The sequence below is a fragment of the Ceratotherium simum genome, chromosome 13, assembly GCF_057802395.1.
Source record: "Ceratotherium simum simum isolate JZ-2026a chromosome 13, ASM5780239v1, whole genome shotgun sequence".
Taxonomy (NCBI): domain Eukaryota; kingdom Metazoa; phylum Chordata; class Mammalia; order Perissodactyla; family Rhinocerotidae; genus Ceratotherium; species Ceratotherium simum.
In genome coordinates, this window is record NC_141912.1 from 25,853,120 (window position 1) to 25,871,742 (window position 18,623).

The 18,623-nt window shown below is 38.5% G+C and overlaps 1 non-coding gene and 1 pseudogene across 1 annotated transcript; one reads left to right on the forward strand and one right to left on the reverse strand.

Annotated features, from left to right (window-relative positions):
- The first annotated feature begins 6,430 nt into the window (after positions 1–6,430).
- Positions 6,431–6,512, forward strand: TRNAS-GCU (transfer RNA serine (anticodon GCU)). The gene has a single exon. It is a non-coding gene; the product is annotated as a tRNA-Ser (tRNA).
- Positions 6,513–10,604: 4,092 nt separating this feature from the next.
- LOC101402250 (vomeronasal type-1 receptor 3-like) lies at positions 10,605–11,478 on the reverse strand (annotated as a pseudogene).
- Positions 11,479–18,623: the final 7,145 nt, after the last annotated feature.

The following is an 18,623-nucleotide window of genomic DNA, read 5'->3' on the forward strand; positions in this document are numbered from 1 at the left end:
CACACCAGAAAGTGTGTGTTTCCACCTCTCTGTAAATCCATTCATCAAGAACCTACTGAGCACTGGCTACACGCTAGACACAATGTCTAGTAATCCTCAGAAAAATAAAAACAGCAGCAGCTGCTATTCATTGAAGAGTTACTAAGGTCTAGGTCTTGCTCTAAAGAGTTTACATATATTAACTCATTAACTAATTTAATCCCCACAGCAGCCCTATGGATTATAGTAGTATTACTACAATCCCCATTTTCACGTGAGAAGACTTAAGAAGGAGTTGTAGTCACAGATTTCAGGAATTTCTTAGCCAAAAAGGGAAGGAAAACTTGGACAGACTAGGAGGACTCCACGTGTTGAGTTTGTTGCGTTGGCTCCTCTTCCTCTATATCCCTCCCTCTGGTGCACTATGTCTATAGGGTTCCATATCCTCCTTGGTCCTATTCATTAGTGTCTAGGTATTTAATTCCTTTAGGCAAATGAGCATCTGTCTTTCCCTGAGATAGCATTAGAGGCTGCACATACAACACTTAGCTCAATTATCTGCAATATATAATGGATTCTATGAATGTCTTCTATCAGGGTAGGAATCTTATTTAAAAGGAAGACTTTGTTTTCTCCACTGAATGTGTCCAGAATCCAGATACAGAAGGAATTTGATCCTTTAGTGGATGCCTAAGTATTTGCTGGATGATTAAATATCATGAAGACAATTAGAAGGCTCAAAGGAAAGCACATTCTAACCAACTTTGCAAAAAATGAGATGCTTGAGCTACAATTTGATAGATCCAAAGTCTTCCTTTTCCTAGATCTGAGTATCATAGTCGTGAAAACAGTGGGATGACAGTAGGACAGAGGAGGAAGGTTGCAGGTATTCAATAGTGGCTCTAAGGTGGTTTCCCAAAGCTGGATCAAATTCAGATTACCATTCAGAGTTCTTAGGGTGCAGGCAGTATAATTAGTTAGTAGGTGTCTGACTACTTACTGCATCCTGGAACTGACTTGCATTTGCCCATTTCTCATCAAGGGCTCAAGAGGTCCCATCACACAGGAAGTGATGGCTGGTTTGCAGTTGCTAAGGGTCTAACACCTTTACCCGTGGACTTGCAGGTATCTGGAAGGGGATTAGGGGCTCCTCCTCCAGGAATTATGTCACCTGGAACCTGGTGGAGGACAAGTCAGACAGCTGAGGTTTATAGGGTGGGGAGAGTTTAAGCACCAGCCAGGACAGTTAATAATGTTTCAGACAGATGTAACAGTCTGAGTAAAGACTTCCTGTCCTAGGAACGAAGACCTGTGAGGCTAGTGTGAGGACAGAAAGGAGCCCTATCTGCAGCCATAATCCCCATCCTCCTTCAGAGTAGAGGAAAAGTCACCATGCAGAGGAGGAGGAGGATCAGATGTTGCAGTGACTGATCATATAGCTGTGACCGACCTGGTTGACCTCCTTCAAAACTGAAACTAGAGCCTGCAAACCACTCCCACACCCAAGCTCCAAACATGCTAGGGGCATGTCCCTCCCCACTACGTGGAACTTCAGAAGGAAATAAGGACCCTCAATTGCAGGGATTCAGTACAGGATTAAGAGCTCACCACATAGACCACAGCACACAAAACTGAAGGATGTTTTTTCTTTGATCTGGGAACCCAAAGGAAAAAGAGAGGGAAGTAAGGAGGGATGCGCAACTCTCCTGGCTCTGAGAACTTGCATCTTAACCCTCACAACAGTACTTCCTTCCTGTAGCAGCAGTTGAATCCACTGGGCATTTTTTCCAACACTTGCAGAAGGTGGAAAAACTTCTTCCCATTCAGAAACAATATAGCCTGCTCTTCTTCAGAGGTCTAGGTCCAGAGTCCCGGGTCCCTTCTTCAAGATTAGAGATACCAGGACTAGCTGGTTGGCTCCTTTTCATTGGAGGTCTGAGTTTCAGCAACATGGGTGCTCCTCCTCTAAGTTTCTGTTTCAATAATTCTAGCCTCTTTCTTTGTTCCCTCAGCCCTAGAGATAGTAACTGCTTTCTGTAATTGCCACCTCTGTTATACCTTCTTCTCTCTTTTATGCTTACAGTTACCTTGCAAATAACCTTATAATTATTTAACAATTCTTCATATTAAATTCACCCTGTTGAAATAACTGGTATAGTTTCTGTCTCCTAATTGGATCCTGACAAGCTGATGCAGTCAGTAAAACTAACTCCATAAACACAGTGCTACAGAAATAGTGTGTATATTTGTGTATCACTATCTTTATCCCCATCTCTGTCTGTCTATATAAAATTTTGAATTGTGGGGGCACTTGCATTGCCCTACTTGCCTAATGACTAGGGCTTTCTGGGAATAAAGTTGACACTGAAGGGAAAGTGGATAGGCAGGGGAAAGTGCAAAATTTGGGGGCAGTTCAGGAGGAAATCTCATGAAAAGATTTTTACTGAGAACACAACCTACTCTACTATTTAGCTACATAAATGAATAAGAGAAAAATAATCTTGCTTTTGTCTAGAAAGGAAAACAGATACGTAAGTATTTAGTTATTACTGATAGCCAAATGCTTTAGAGACTGCAGATTGTTTGGCTTGAATATCTTTATAACCTAAAGATCAAATCATAAACATTAGATAATCAGTTGAATACATTTTTAACTGGAATATTTTATAACTCAAACCTTTTTGCTTTCCTAATGTCGATGCAAATAATCCATAACCAATCTATAAATAAGAAAGAGTGATATTTATTGTGCCTAATGTGAGAACTAGCACAGAAGCCCTCTCTTCCAGAGGGAAGAAAGCACTCTGGAGAAGTGTGGTTTACAGCACAGTTATATACCATTTCAGAACAAAGAACAGACATCAAGCATGACAAGAATGCAATTTTTTTTCCCCAAAGTCACAGAGATATGTTTTTCTGCAGGTTAGCACATACATAGAAGACCAACTTGACCATTGTTCTCTGGGAAGAAACGCTTATCTTCAAAGAAGTGCTGGTATCAGTGTCAGAGAAAGGGAGATATTACATCCCTATCTTTAAAGAGTGCGTTCCTTGCTTTGGGAAAATGTTTGAAGCAGATGTACTATGCATGTTCATTGGGCCATAAGTCAGGCTGCTCTGGGATAAACAAGTTTTAGACAGAATTAGATTTAAACCAGAATGGCTTCCCCATATGTGAAAACTTATTATTATTTTCATCACTAATTTCCTTTCGTAATTAGTTGGTAGGTGTCTGAGTACTTTCAAAGAGGGAGAATCCTCACTGGGATACATATATTCTGCAAAAAGTCAGTTTTCTCCACAGTGGCCAAACTCTGTCCTATGGATAACTTAGTAACTGGACAGGCAACAAAGAACAAAGGACAAACAGACATAATTTCAACATACATATTCTAGTTTCACATTAGAGAATGTAAGGAGGAGGCAGAACGGAGTAGAATGATGGACTAGATGTCCTAGGAGTCCCTCTCACTGCAAACCAAATAGATCCTGAAAAACATATTTCCTTCCAAACGTTGTTTGAAGTACAGGAAGCTGGGGACATATTCAAAAACATGCTTTTTGAAAAGAACAATCTCAAACTTCTGTGGAATAGAGAAAGTTATCAAGAAACTACCATACAAAAATGACCAATTCCAGGTGGTTTCACCTGGGCATTCCACAAAACTGTTAGAGAACAGACAGTCCGAATACTATGTAAATTGTTTCAGATGATAGGAAATGAAAGAAAACTTCCAAGTTCTTTTAATGAACAAATATAACATTAATACTTAAACTTGATAAAGTTAGCACACAAAAAGAGAAAATTTCGGACTAATCTGTTATGAATATCAATGCAAAATCTTAAATAAAATGTTAGCCAATATTAAGAAAATGATATACCATGAACAAGTAGGGTTTACACCAGGAATGGAATGATAATTCAATATTAGAAAGACTATTCATATCACACCATATTAATAGTTTTAAAAAGAAAAAAACCCACATGATTACATGATTACCTCCATTGATCTTGAAAAAGCCTTTGACAAAATTCAACACCTATTCTTAATAAAAACTCTTGAGAAAATATAAACTAATAGATTCTTCCTTATCATGATAAAAAAAAGTATGTAATTCAATCCTAAAGCCAACATTTTAATCAGGAAACCTTGGAAGCATTTCCACTAATGTCTAAAATGATGCAAGAATGCCTGTTACCTCCACTACATATAACAACATTTTCCTGAAGGTACTAATCTAGAGATAGCAGTTACAGGCATAAGAACTAGAAAAGAAGATATAAAACTATTTCTATTTACAGATGACACAAAGCTCTGGGAAACCCTAGAGCTGCACTGTCCAATATAGAAGCTACTACCCACACTTGGCTATTTAAATTTAAATTAATTAAATTAAAAAAAATCGGTTTCTTGGTCATACATTTCAAATGTTTAGTAGCTACATGTAGCTAGTGTCTACTGTATCGGATAGTATAGATATAGGATATTTCTGTCATCATGGAAATTTCCATTAGGCGGTGCTGCCTTAGAGAATCAATGATAAAACTAACTCAGACAATAATACAATTCAGCAAGACAGTGGGAGATAAAATTAAAATGTAAAAATAAATAGCATTTATATACTCAAATAATAACTGGTTAGGAGATATATCATGAAGAAACCTCACTTATAATAACAACAAAAAAGAAAAACATCTTAGGAATAAACTTAAAACACTATTGAAAGACATAGAGTAGTCTTAAACAAATGAAAAGACATCCCTTGTTCTTGATTAGGATGTCACAACATCATCAAGAACTCAGTTCTCCTTAAGCTAATTTATAAAGGTAATGCAGTCCCAATAAAAATTTCCAATGAGCTTATTGGATGGAGCTAGAAAAGTTTATCATCGAGTTAATAAGTAAATATAAACATACAGGAATAGCTAGGAAAATACTGAAAAGAAAGATCTCTGAGGGGAGACTGGCCCTCTCATTTAAATATACAATATAATCTCTATAATTAACAGTGTGCTACTGGCACACAAATAGGCAGACAGACCAGTGGACCAGAACAGAAATTTCACAAATAGATGCAACTGCATATAGAAATCTAGAACATGATAAAAGTGGTATTTCAAATCATTGAGAAAAGGTTTTAATAAAGGCTTTTGGATCAACTATGGAGCCATTTGGAAAAATATAAAATTAGAAATTCCTCACACCAAACACAAGAATAAACTTGGTGCTATAAATATAATATCTTTTCAACTTTTGTCTTTTTGAAATACTTTCTACATAAAAAAAAAATTAAATAAAAATGAATAATCCCTGAGCCAAACACTGAACCTGGGGAGAAGTAATCCCAAAGCATGAACTCGCAGGGATTCCTCACCATGCCTCTAAACACCGAGTGCCTCACTGCCTTTGCTCAGGCCCTTTCCTGAGCCTAGAACACCTTCATTCTTCCACACCTCGAAAAAACTTGTTCTTCAAGAATCACCTTCAATATTACTTTCTTTTCCCAGGCATTTATGATTCACTCTGGTTAGTCAGAATTAATTCTTATTCTTGTTTCTTCATCTGTTCTTTGTATTTATTCTTATGAAACAACAAAACGGAGCCGAAAAATTTTGTTATCCTTTCTTTTCTTGAGTCATTTTCTCGCTAGCAGTGAATTTAACGTTTTCAGTACCAGATCTCTTGGAAAATCGAATAAAAGTTGGGCAATCTCTCCCCTAGAAAACCATTCCAAGAAACGCACAGGTATTTTAGGGGAAATCAGAATTCACGGTGCCTCTGATGCGGGTGTCCCGGGATGAGAGCCCCACGAGTTAAGGATTCTTCTATATGTAATTTCACCCTACATTGTGGAAGAAGCGGCAATAACACTGAATGGAAACGGAACACTGCCCTACTCAGATCCATCATCTTATTTTCCAGACTGTTTTCTTAGTCATGAAGTAGGAGTCTGGATTCGCCACTTCCCTTGAGGCCGACTCCAGTGGGACTGACGCCGGGAACCTCTGCCCTCTGCGGGCTCCGGGACGCACTCTCAGTCGGCGGGGATCCCACAGCAGCGCAAGACCAGGCTCCCCGCAAGCGGGAGGAGGACTATGAACTCCTGTTCGCCCCTGGCTGTCCGGACCACGCCCACAGCCTGCCCAGACTTGACGCTGGTGCGCCTCCAGCCTGGAACCAGGCAGCCCGAAAAAGGAAGCGAAGACTCAGGCAAATGCATTTCTATCACGTTTCAACCACTTGTATGACTCCTATGAAAGCTAAGCCAATTTTTTTCGTCCTCGCAGTTTTCCCACTCCAGTTCTTTGTCCATTCGTGTGGAAGCTAGCCCTCTCCACATCTCCTAGATGTCTCCAAGCCATTTTCTAAAAGTCTTTCTATTCAAGACGTCCGGTGAGTTCTCAAGTATAAACTCTGAAGTGAAGTGATCCAGAATTGGGGTACAGCATGACGAGGTGGCCGAGTGGTTAAGGCGATGGACTGCTAATCCATTGTGCTCTGCACGCGTGGGTTCGAATCCCACCCTCGTCGATTGTCTGCTTTTTGGTATGAAAAACTCCGGAGTATTTTCAAAAGTCTCCTGCCGGCATTTCCAGTTTGGAGCATATTCCCTTCAAATATCTGCTCAGTGTACCGAGTTTATCCTAGTGAAGGCTGCCTTCTTCTCCACTCACTAAGACCTCTGCTATTCCCTCCCTTCTGTGTGAGTATTCTTGCATTTACGGCATTCATTTTTTAGAGAAGATTTGTGGATTATTCCTCAATTTTACTCGATCTAACATATTGCTCTCTTGACATTTAGCAGACTCCTTGAAGGGGCTTTTGTTTTCAATCAATTCATAACTAGGAGAAGTAGTCAAAGGCTTTGAACTCTATGGACCATTTTAGCAATTGACAAATTTTGTTTCCAAATTTGTTGTTTCTTTTCACAATGTCATCACTAATACTTGAGTAAGCCAGGTTCTCTGGTACAATAGACAATGTACTTTCACAATGATTTAGTATTTTTATATTTATATAACGATTAGAGTATAGGTTATATATGTATAGATGTGTGAGATCTATCCAGTTAGAATGATTGGAGATTTTTTCCTTCTCATATTTCAACAGTTTTTCCAGTTACATGATCTTCTGTCTTCTGATAGTCTTTTAAAACTATCATCTTTAAGATTATTTAGTAAAAATATTTTTCTGAACTCTTTTTTTAAACAAAAAAAGTGAAAACAGTATGACAATTTTAAAACACATTGAAAATTAGAGATAACAATATAAAAATATTCATAAACTCATCTCAGAGCTGCAATAGCGCCCTCTATTGTCTCACCCAGCCTACAGGCCTCCTCCCTGTCAGCTTTTTCCAATTCTTCTCTTTTGGAAACTATTCTGTCATCAGGAAACTGAAAATCAGCAAGACCTCTTCCCCATTCTCTAGAGCAGTTACCACCTAAAAACTTCATAGGCCTGCTTGCAAATATATTTAGAGTTTTTGGTTGTTTATGATGAAGAGAAAAAGAACTGCATTAATGGGAAGGAAAATCTGAACATATGACTCCTTGATGAAACACTTGGCTTCACAAAAACAAGTGGTCTGTGGAAAGCCAGTCCAAACAAAATATTCTCCTCTCAAATAAAGGTACTCCACTGTATGGTATCACTTTTAGTGAAGATAATATACAGGCTGCATTTTTATGATGGTGCAATAAGGCAGTGTGTTTTTATATCTAGAGATGGTGGTTCCAGCTGATTGCAGTGTTCCTTGCCAAATTTCCCCTTATTTTTCAACCTTCCTCCCTCGTCTTCATACCCCAGATGATTCTTCTTCATGTCATTTCTCTCTACAAACATTGTTTATGCTTGTCCAAAAGAGTAACTGGAAGAGAACTTTATTTTATTTTACTCACCCATCCTGTATGATATATATTTTAACTCATTTATTCATTCTCACATTTATTCAATAATTACTTCTTGAAGTCAGAAAATTGGCGCTTGGTGATGAGATGAACAAAGTGCTCCTGCCCTCATCAGTCTCAAAGGCTGGTGTGGGGGTTTAAATCTAAAACAAGTCTCAAAGTGTTAGGAAGGTTTACTGAGGTATTGGAGGAGCAGTGAGACGTGTAGCATTGGAAAGTAAGGAAAGAACAAGTTGCTTCTTTAAGATCCGGAGAGCAAGGAGGGAAAGGGTAGAGGTAAGATTCGCTGAAGCTCATTATGAATCCCTGAGAGGAAAATGTCTAACACCGACAGCCTTTCTGAGCGTGGACAAGAGGTCATTCCACACTGCCAGCTCTGTGTTTTCTTTTATGACCCACAAACTTTTTCTTGGAGAACTGGTCAATCCTCTCAGCTTCCTCTGTTCTACCCTGATCTGGGAAAACCCAGAAGCTTATAAAATACTTCCCTCTTGACAAGCCGCACGTGGTCCCTGCTGATTGCGCTGCCACAGACGCTAAGTTCCGTGAAGAAGGCATCCACCGACCACAAGGAAGAGGAGGAGCTTTGGTGAACGTAGGCGTTGATTCTACTGCTTCGCGCACTCTCGCGACTACCATTTGAACTATTCCTCCCGAGTACCTGTTTTCTCCTTATAATTGCAGAACCTCAGACGCCACGCCACGCCCGTTTGGAGGCAAACCCACACGGACGATTTTGGCTGACGTGGATTCAGTCTCACTTCCATACAACTCCACCTGGACTTAAAGAGTTTTTAAGGCTTCAAAAGGAGGCTTCGGCCAAGGCCGAGGGGACCCCTCATTTCTCTGTACATGGGAACCTGGGAGCAAAGTGCAGGTGAAGACGGGAATGCTCTGATTCGTCAGTTTCAAGATTCTGCTTGTTAAGGGTCACTGGGAATCAAGCGCACCCCAGCAGCGGAGGACATTGCCGATGATTGTCGGGCTATATAGCACCACAGAGCCCTAAGGCTCTATTTTCTTGTTTTTAAAACAATTACAGTTGTAATGTGATTGTTACAATGTGTCCAGAGGGTGGAGGCGCTGTCTTTCTGTTGCCTTTGGTCCTCAAGATCCTCTGACCACTCTGTTTTCACGAGACTTTGGTCAGCCCCAGCTCTTCTGCCAGGTCCCAGCAGGCTAGGGAGAGCTGTGGAGCTCCTTCAATCCTCAGCCTGCCAGAACATGCCACTTGAGCCTTTCTGTGTTTATTATGGAAAATGTGAAACATAGACTCAAATACAGGACAGTATCAAGTCCTACAACCACCATGGACCAACTCCTCAGCTTCAGTCATTACCTTGCAGGACATTTGGTCCTATCCAAAACGTCTACAAGACATTTGGTCCATCAGACATTTGGTCCATGCCAAAAGGTCCTTGATATCTGGTTTTGTCAAAAGGCATGTAGCATGGACCAAATATGCTCATGGATGTTTTGGACAGGACCAGATATCTACTAATCGTTTACCAGGGCCATAAAACCGATACGATAGAGGCATTCTTAAAAACGGGATGGAAACTGTGCATATCAATTCTAAGATTTTGTACTATGAATATAAGAAATTGGTAAAATAGCATCAGGTATTTTTCAAAACAGTTTGATGACATATCTTATTGCCAGAACTATGACTTCTACCCAAATGCCTATTTTAGTTCTAATTAAAAAAAAAAAAAAAAAGGAAACCAAATTCCTCATTTAAACTAATATAGAACCAAATTGTTTTTTAGATCTTTGATGATAGTGAAACTGATATTATTGTGGGGAGTGTCCACACACTAAAGAATTATGTCTTGTAACAAATAACAAATTATTTTCAAAATTAATTTTTTATTCATTTTATTAAAAAAAGATATATTTAAATGTTTTAAATTTAAATACAATTCAGAAAATATAGAAAGATATAAAATGAAATTCTACCTACTGGCCTTGATTTACCTAGTTTCTCTTAAATCAGGTAACGCTCTTTTAGTTTCTTTTGTATTTTTGCAGAAATTCATGATGTAGACAAAAGCAAGTTAAAAAGATTATTATATTCCATTTTTTAATACTATTGTTCTTGCATTGCTTTCTTTTATTAGTTAAAGTTTCACCATGGATATTATTCAGTATCAATATATTTTTAGCTCACCCATTCTTTCATAAGTTCAATAAAATCCCTTTGTGTGGACGAATCCTCTAGGATATTTTCAAATAGCCAAAAAACAGCCCCTTTTGCTGGATATTTAGATTAGCTTTTTAAAAAAATGCTGCAATGAGTAATAATTTTTGTACTGTAATTCACACATGAACAATATATGTATGTGATCATCCTACAAGTGGAACTCCTGAGTCAAAGGGTGAATAAATTAGAATTTTGATAGACTTTGCCAAATTATTCTTCTCCTCCTTACTACTGGAAGCTTGCTAGTAAAAGACGCTTCTTATCAGCAGGAGAATTTAAGCCACTTCTTGAGGGTGGCAGGATGGACAGTGAGAAGATGGTGGAGTCCATGTAGCTTACTACGATCTCATGTGTCAGCTCAGGGATGCCGGTCACCAGTTTGTTGTATGACAATATACTGTGATGTGTTTAAGCTACTCTTACTTCATTTTTTTTTTACACATAGCATAACAAAACTGTATTTCAAAATTGTTTTCTAAGGAAGCAATGAAACAGATGTTTTCTCAAGTCTCAACGAGTGTGCCAACATTCAGCCAGATGTCTGTCTCTGTGAGTCAGCATAAATGAGCTGAGAGTTGCATAATCAAGGCTTAGAATTTCTAGCATATTTAATGCTATAGAATTATTCTCAAAGGAATAATTTAAGTATAAAGAAATAATACAATCTGTCCAATGAAAGGAAAGAAAACAAAGCATCAGAAGGAGAACACTTTGAGCTGCTCTTATCTCAGGGGGAGTTTGGTAGACAACCTTGGAGTTCTGAGGTAAAGGAGATGCTTGTGGTGCTTGCAGAGAAGAAATACCATGAAACAGTACACACTGAAACAGGGCATCTTGCATGACCACTATAATAAGAAGTATCCACTTTATTATCTGGATTTTTGGTAGAAAATAGCAATAGTTGTCTCTTTTACTATTTTGTGATCTGTTTATGCTGTTGATGTTTTAGATGTAATAGAGTAAGTTCATGCTTATCAAGGAATTGAGGATCCAAAAGAGAAAAAAGGGAGGATATGCCATTTGGACCTTGGCTTCACCTTTACCCACACAGGGTCTCTGGGACTGATGGTGATGCCTTGGGCCACAGTGAGGAGAACTGGTGGCTCAGATTGAAAGTCCCCAAGTTACCCCATCCAGATAAACAACAATTTACAGCCTATATCAGCTAGGAAGTTTCTCAAACCAAAAGTCGCTACTGTCTTTGTCATTCCCTTGGAAAAAAGTATGATGCTTGTAAAAGACAGTGCATGAGGATTAGATGTATAAACTTCTCAGCGCCCCAAAAGAAAGTGCACATGTAATTTACAAAAACAAAGATGTTCCCCACAATGCCAGGTCCAGTTATAAGGAGGAATATTGTTCCTTTAATAATGATCTAAACCATTTCTTATTTCCCTGGCAGAGAAACTTTGGACCCAGCAAACACCTCCTGAAGAAAGCAACAGTAATGATGATATGTATCTGCAAAGAGTATTTCACATCATAGGCTTTTCTGGTGTATCAGAAACACTGACTTAAGGGCCATGATATATGCAGTGGAGCTGATTTTTGTCCAAAGAACTCTATGCCTTTTCCTGCGGGCACTCCTCGTGGGTGATTGTATGTGGCCTGAAATGCCATCCTGGGGATCAACATACAAGAATCTAAATTTGTAACACAGATTTTTTTTTTCTGTGCTCCACATCAGCAAAACCAACCTGCTTGTTGAAATCCTTATATATCTCACGTATGCTCAGTTTAAGCAAGTGCTAAATTGAACTAAAACTTACCCGAATCTGAATGTCTTCTGGTGTTTTTACTTCATTTTATGATATTCCTACCAGCCAATTCCAAAAACTGGGGCTCATCCTTAACACCTCTACCTCATCACACCACAGATACTTTAAAAGTCCTATTGCTTCAACTTCTCTTATATCTCCTAATTTTAGTCCATTTTTTGATTCATAGAACCCCTTCTTATGTTCAACATCCATTATATATCTCATTTTGGTTAGTATAAAATTTCCTGGTTTGTCTCCTTAATCTAATTTCTATATCTCTGATATATATACCTTAATATTTCCACTGTTGCCTTCTAAAACCCCACAGACTTTTTCTGTGAGTTCACTGTTTATAAATTTTCAGCAACTTTCCTAGTTCTCAAGATCAAATTAAACTGCATGATCCCAACTTCTGAAGCCTAATCAGCCAAGGGCCTCCAGAAACAAGCCTGTGAGCAGAACCAAATGAGATCTACTGACTGGACACAGCCTGGGCAGGGGTCTAGGGGAACCTTGGAATGATGCTGTAAAAGGGTTTTTGTGAGAGATCTGTGTCCCACTGAGGAATCTGAGGAGACTCGAAGGGAAGCCTGGATCAGTTCAGGATGTGTTGATGTTTCCCAAGAGGGATTAAGAAAAGCTGTTTAACTAGGAATTTGGTGCTGTCATGAGACAAGGGCAGTTTATAAATTAGGGATCCCCAATAATCGCTGGGTATAGCAAAGCAAGTGGGGCATCATTGGTAAGAAAAGAGTAATCACTCACACAGAGGTCTTGATGGCATTTTACAGCTGCTGGATAACCTTTGGAGAAGCAATGTTTTCAGGTAATTTAGCAGCAAGCTTTACCTGTGTCTATTCTCCCAACATAGTTAACAATAGGACTGGTTTGATCTTTATCACTCCAAGCTGATTTTCACTCTTTCAGGTTGGATAAGAATTTACTCTTTTATCATTGACCTCTTCAATCTAATTTCTCACCTAGAAATTTATATCAAATTACTGACATTTTTTTCCAAATAAAAGAAACCAGAATGTTTAATTAAACCCCCAGGATTTACATATGTTTTATATACTTGTAACACCTTTTCTACAAGCCTTCATCCTCCTCCGTATCCTACCAATCGTTAAGGGCTTGTCTTAGATTTATCTTTATCTTGAATATCTCTGGCAGCATGAACTGCATGAACCTAGGCTTGTGTCCATATTTGGTACTAGGTAGCCTTATGATTTGGGGAAAATTGGTTATTGCCTTCAGTCTCCATTTCCTCCTCAACAAATGGGGAGAGAAATGCCTGCACCAAAGTGTTACAGAAAGCATCACATAAACCTAAATGCCTAGCACTTAGTGAAATAAACTATCAGCCTAATACCAAGAAAATCGGTATTAACCAATGAGTCTGGAATAAGAATTGATTAAATATTTAGTCAGAGCCTTGGAATCGGTTAAGAATGACTGTACTCAGTACACCTCAATGCCCTGATGTCCATATCAAATATTTTCCCATTTATTTTTGCTTATCGCTATATAGGGTTTCCTTTTATTCTGGCCTTATCTTCACCTTCCTAAAACTTCAGAGCTCTGAATCAGAATTGAGACCAGTTTCTGTGACACCTGATAAATTACTTCTCTTTCTTTCTGCTTGAATAACAGGAACCATATCAAAGGAGGGAGGGATGATGACTTTCCCAGATGATTTTTTGGACATGTTAAACTATTTAAAAAGACATGCCTTGCATTCACATAGATGTGTAATGCCCAACCTGCATCTAATACCTGCTGGCTTAGGCAAGAATGTGTATCTGTCTCAGACCATTTTCTGAACTAAAAAATGAGATTAGTGCTTTCTGCTACATAAGACTGTGGTAAAATTAAAGTGGGTTACCTCAGTTTATACTACCTTACAATCTTGCTATTAAAAAGTAGGAATTCACTAAAAAGCAACTATAATTTTAATCATAAGTGTTGTTAATAGGTGCCCCATCAAGCTGGCATGTAATGAATGAAGTCGACTTACATATATGGTATAATATAGTGTATTAAGACAGGGAGACTTTAAGGATGGATGCAGGAAGAAAACCTTCAAATTAAACACATGCACTTGGGGAATTTGCAGCATAATGGGAAAGACAAAGTTGGCTCATATGCAAAAAACAGACATGCACCGAAATAGGTGTACAAATTTTACATAAACTAATAATGCTGACAGAGTCATAATGCAGGTGAAAATGTAGGCTGAAGAAAACAGAGCTATTCCTAGAAACTTGAAAAACTCTCATATCTTCCTGATTTCTGCATAAAAGAAAATGGCAACCTTATATAAGAACCCACCGCAGAGGTCTTCTCTTGTGGTACCAGATCCTGAACTCGGGGACAAAATGCTCAAGCATTCCCGGAGTCACATACGCTGAAACTGGTCCCCATCAGCTTTCTGGTACCAGGGACACATCTTTGAACTCAGAAGAATCAAGGTCCGCAGGCTCACAGACCCTTCTCATTAGTTCCCTCTCTTAGTCAAAGAAAGAAGCAAGATTTATGCTTCCCAGGGAAATTTTATATGGCACAAGGAGTAATAAAAGAATTGGTCAAGTGTATTCACTCTGTTACTTGAAATGCAGTCAAGCTCTTTGTTATTCCTTCAGGCAGATGAGGCCTCCTAAGCTGTATTTGTACCTTCTTGATTTGTAGAGCTCTTGTCTAACATAAACTGTAACCAAGACTTCAATTTTCAGAGTTATCACCTCATCAGGGAGAAGGAAATCCTTTGCAGAATCTCAATCCCTGAAGTACAACTCTTTTTCTCCCTCCACAATTACAACAATTATTTTGCTCAGAAATTATCTCAGTCTTAATTAAGGTTTAGTTATATTAATAGGAAGGATGTGCAGTGAGAAAACGAACAACTAGTCAAGCTTTTGTATCTAGCATCTCCCATTTTTCTGGCCCTCTCTTCATCTTCCCAAAATTCCAAAGCTGTGAGTCAGAATTAGGATCAACTTCTGAGATGCATAATAAGTCACTTACCTTTCTTTTTTAAAGCCTTCTTTATGCATACGATATGATAAATAATGACTGGAACTGGAGATTCTGTTTTCTGAGCACATCCCAACCATGGATCTGGAGAGGATAAGAGTCACTTTGCTCTTCCTCTGCACATTGTGGTTAAGGGAGGAAAAATGATTTTCCCTATAACCTTCTCTGTTCTAAGCTCAAACCCCTGTAATAAAAAACAGATTAACAAAAGAAAAACAAGCAGATGTTTATTATCATGTATACCTCATGCATACATGGAAGATACCCAGAGAAAAATGAATAACTCCCTGAGGTGGCTTAGAATACAGGCTTAAATACCGTTTTAATAGGGAAAGTGGAGAGAGGATGTAGGCCTCTTAGAGAGGAGTAGAGGATTTTTAAGAGAGATGAATGGGCCTTTAGAAGAATAAATGAGAGGTATGATAGTTTGTGACAATGTTTGCCAGTGCGTGGTGTAGACTTCTGTCTCCTCTCCTGTGATATGAACCAATCCTCTCTGGTTAATGAAACTCTCCAGGAGGCGATTTATGACAACTGAGTTCCTTTTGGAGGATGTGTCTTTAGGCAGATTAGGGGAGTTCAGAGAAATCTTCTCCTTGCTTTTGCTGTTTTCCAAGTACATACAGCTCAAAATAATCAATATACCAAACGAGAATATTTTGGGATGGCATGTCCTGAACTTCTACAGCCATATTTTGGGGTGGCACATTCTGCTACCTTCAAGGAGTTAGAGAGCTTTTCTGGAAGTGATTGTTTTATTCTTTGTCTATTAAAAAACAAATGGAACTCGAAAACTAGAAGGACCTCTCTTTTTTTGTTGTTACAGATCACTCCTGCCCTACAAAGCTTCATTGAAACTAACTTCTCTCATCTATAGCAACTTTCTGCTCTCAAGAATGACTTTTGTGGTTCCTGATGCAAAGGAATATAAATAAAATGGACATAGTGTTGAGATTAGAGACAAGAATATAATTATTTTTCAAGAAGTGAGAGCAGCACTGAGCTGGTCTGAGAAGGCAAGACTTCCTCTCATTTTCTGGAAGACTGTATCCTCATTAGTGACAAAGGTTCTTTGCTTGACCAAACTTTAATCATGCTCTTGAAACTTCTCCCAGGATCATCTGTGTACTTTCTTATAAAATCTAGGTTTAGCAAGAAGTCAGTTTAACGAGAAGCCCCCACCCTCAAGATCTGATCACCTTCTTATTTGATGATGTTTCTCATCCTCCACCATCCCCTAGGAGATGTCCAATCACCCTGGCCTGTCTTCAGTAAGAATCCTGTTAGGTTGTTTAAGCCAGAATTCCTTACTCCTGAGGTTTCCTCTTGGTAACTTTTAATCCACTGACACCCGCCCACACTCTGCTACTTGGCTATAAATTCTTCTCTCTCCCCCAATCTGTAAAATCTCATGCAGTGGGCCCTATACCTTTCACAATGCTCCTGAATAAAGTCTGCTTTACCATCTTGAACAAGTGTCATTGAATACATTTTTTCTTTTACGTTACCTACAGAGGTACCTGAAACCAGCTAAAAAATACTTGTGTAATAAATAAAAAATAGCCCTTTGAGGCTAGCCCCAGTGGCCTGTTGGCTAAGTTCCACGTGCTCTGCTTCAGTGGCCCAGGCCGGCTCCAGGCACATACCTACACCACTCATCTGTCAGTGGCCATGCTGTGGCAGTGGCTCCCATAGAAAAAAAGAGGAAAATTGGCAGCAGATGTGAGCTCAGGGAAAATCCTTTTCAGCAAAAAAACAAAAATAAAAAGAAATAAAAGAATAAATAGCCCTTTGAGATAAAGTAATATTTTCATTCCTGATTTTGAATGAAGAAATCCAGGCACAGACAGAGTGCATAAGTTGCCCAAGGACACTTCTAAAGGAAATAGAAAAAAAATAATTTACCCTGGTGCAAAAAGAGAGACTTCCTTTTCTCCCTTTTCTTACAGCATTTTTTTTTTTCTTTTTGGGTGAGGAAGATTGGCCCTGAGCCAATATCCACTGCCAATCTTCCCTGTTTTGCTTGAGGAAGATTGTCCCTGAGCTAACATCTGTGCCAATCTTCCTCTATTTTGTATGTGGGATGCCACCACAGCATGGCTTGATGAGTGGTGCATAACAGAGCATGTGAACTTAACCACTACTACACTGGGCCAGCAGCTAGAACATTTTTTTTTTTTTAAACTTGTAATTGTAAATTTTTTCTCTGCCCCTTTGAAATGTATGCGTATCTTTTAAAGAGCTAAAAGGCTCTTGCTAGTTTTACAACCCAGCAATGTTTCTCTCAAGGATCTGTGAGCCATCTTTTTTTTTTTTTTTTTTTTAATTTTTTGTTTATTGCAGTAACATTGGTTTATAACATTGTAAAAATTTCAGGTGTACATCATTGTACTTCTATTTCTGCATAGATTACATCATGTTCACCACCAAAATACTAATTACAACCCATCACCACACACATGTACCCAATTATCCCTTTCACCCTCCTCCCTCCCCCCTTCCCCTCTGGTAACCACCAATCCAATCTCTGTCCCTATGTGTTTGTTTATTGTTGTTATTATCTACTACTTAATGAAGGAAATCATACGGTATTTGTATGTGAGCCATCTTTTAAAATGTAATCCTTAAAGAAGACAATGCCCCTATCTCCCAGTTTCTCTGGGAGAGTAGGAGCCCAACTTCCATGGAGACCTTATGCCAAATTGAAAACTATATCCTGCCATCAAAATATGAGAAATTTATTTTTTCGTTGGATAAAACCAATTAATTTACATAGAAAGTCAACCAAATCACCAAGTGAATTTAGGATGAACTATGTGTGACAAGTGGTGCTGTCATGTCCTCTTATTTGAGGGTTAGTTATCATGTATCTTGAGAAAATGTATGTAATGGGTTGTATTTGCTCAGCTATATAAAAGGTGAGATTTTTTTTTGTTCTTGCAATTTCTTTAGTGGATTGGCTGTGATGCACATCGCATTATGGTTTAATACTTTTTCAATAATAAAATAGTTTTCTTTCTCTTTTACTTTTACAGAGAAGTCTTGTGGGTTGGCAGGAGATTTAGTTTCTAATTATCTTTCCTCAACACACATACATAATAGATAGGTGAATCAAGAATTGAACCCAGAAAAATCTAACACCAGAGGATGAGCTCCTGACTATCAATCATAGCTCCCTATGCCTATTGCTTCATATGTGTCCTTCTGGGTCAGTCTCTCTTTCACTCTGTCTCTCCTTCTCAGAATGACTCCCATCTTTTCTAGCCTCTGCCTCCATCTTTCTCTCTGCATCTCTAAATGTGTGTCCCTCAGACTTCTATTGGGAGTAACTGCCATTGGTGGCAGCTCTGGAGTTTAATGTGGACTCCACTGATTCTTGGCTAAGTCACAATGGATGAGTGACATTTGATGAGTCATTTGGCCTATATTTTCTCTTATGTTATGTGAAATGGCAATGAAAAAAGACCTATCTCTGTGAGTATTTGTGAACATTCAGGAAGAGGTTGTAGGTCAACAATCAAGAAATCATTGTTATGTATGTTTAAAAGGGAGAAAAATCATGTCTTCAATCTATATCTTCCTTTTCTTTGTACAAGGCACATCCAACAAAGGCTGTTATTTGAACCACATTCTTTACTGCTTATTTCCTTGCTATAAATTTAAGACAAACAAAAACACTATTAAAAACTGTGGCATATGCCAGTAATTTATTTGATAACTTTCATTTAAGAGTTAT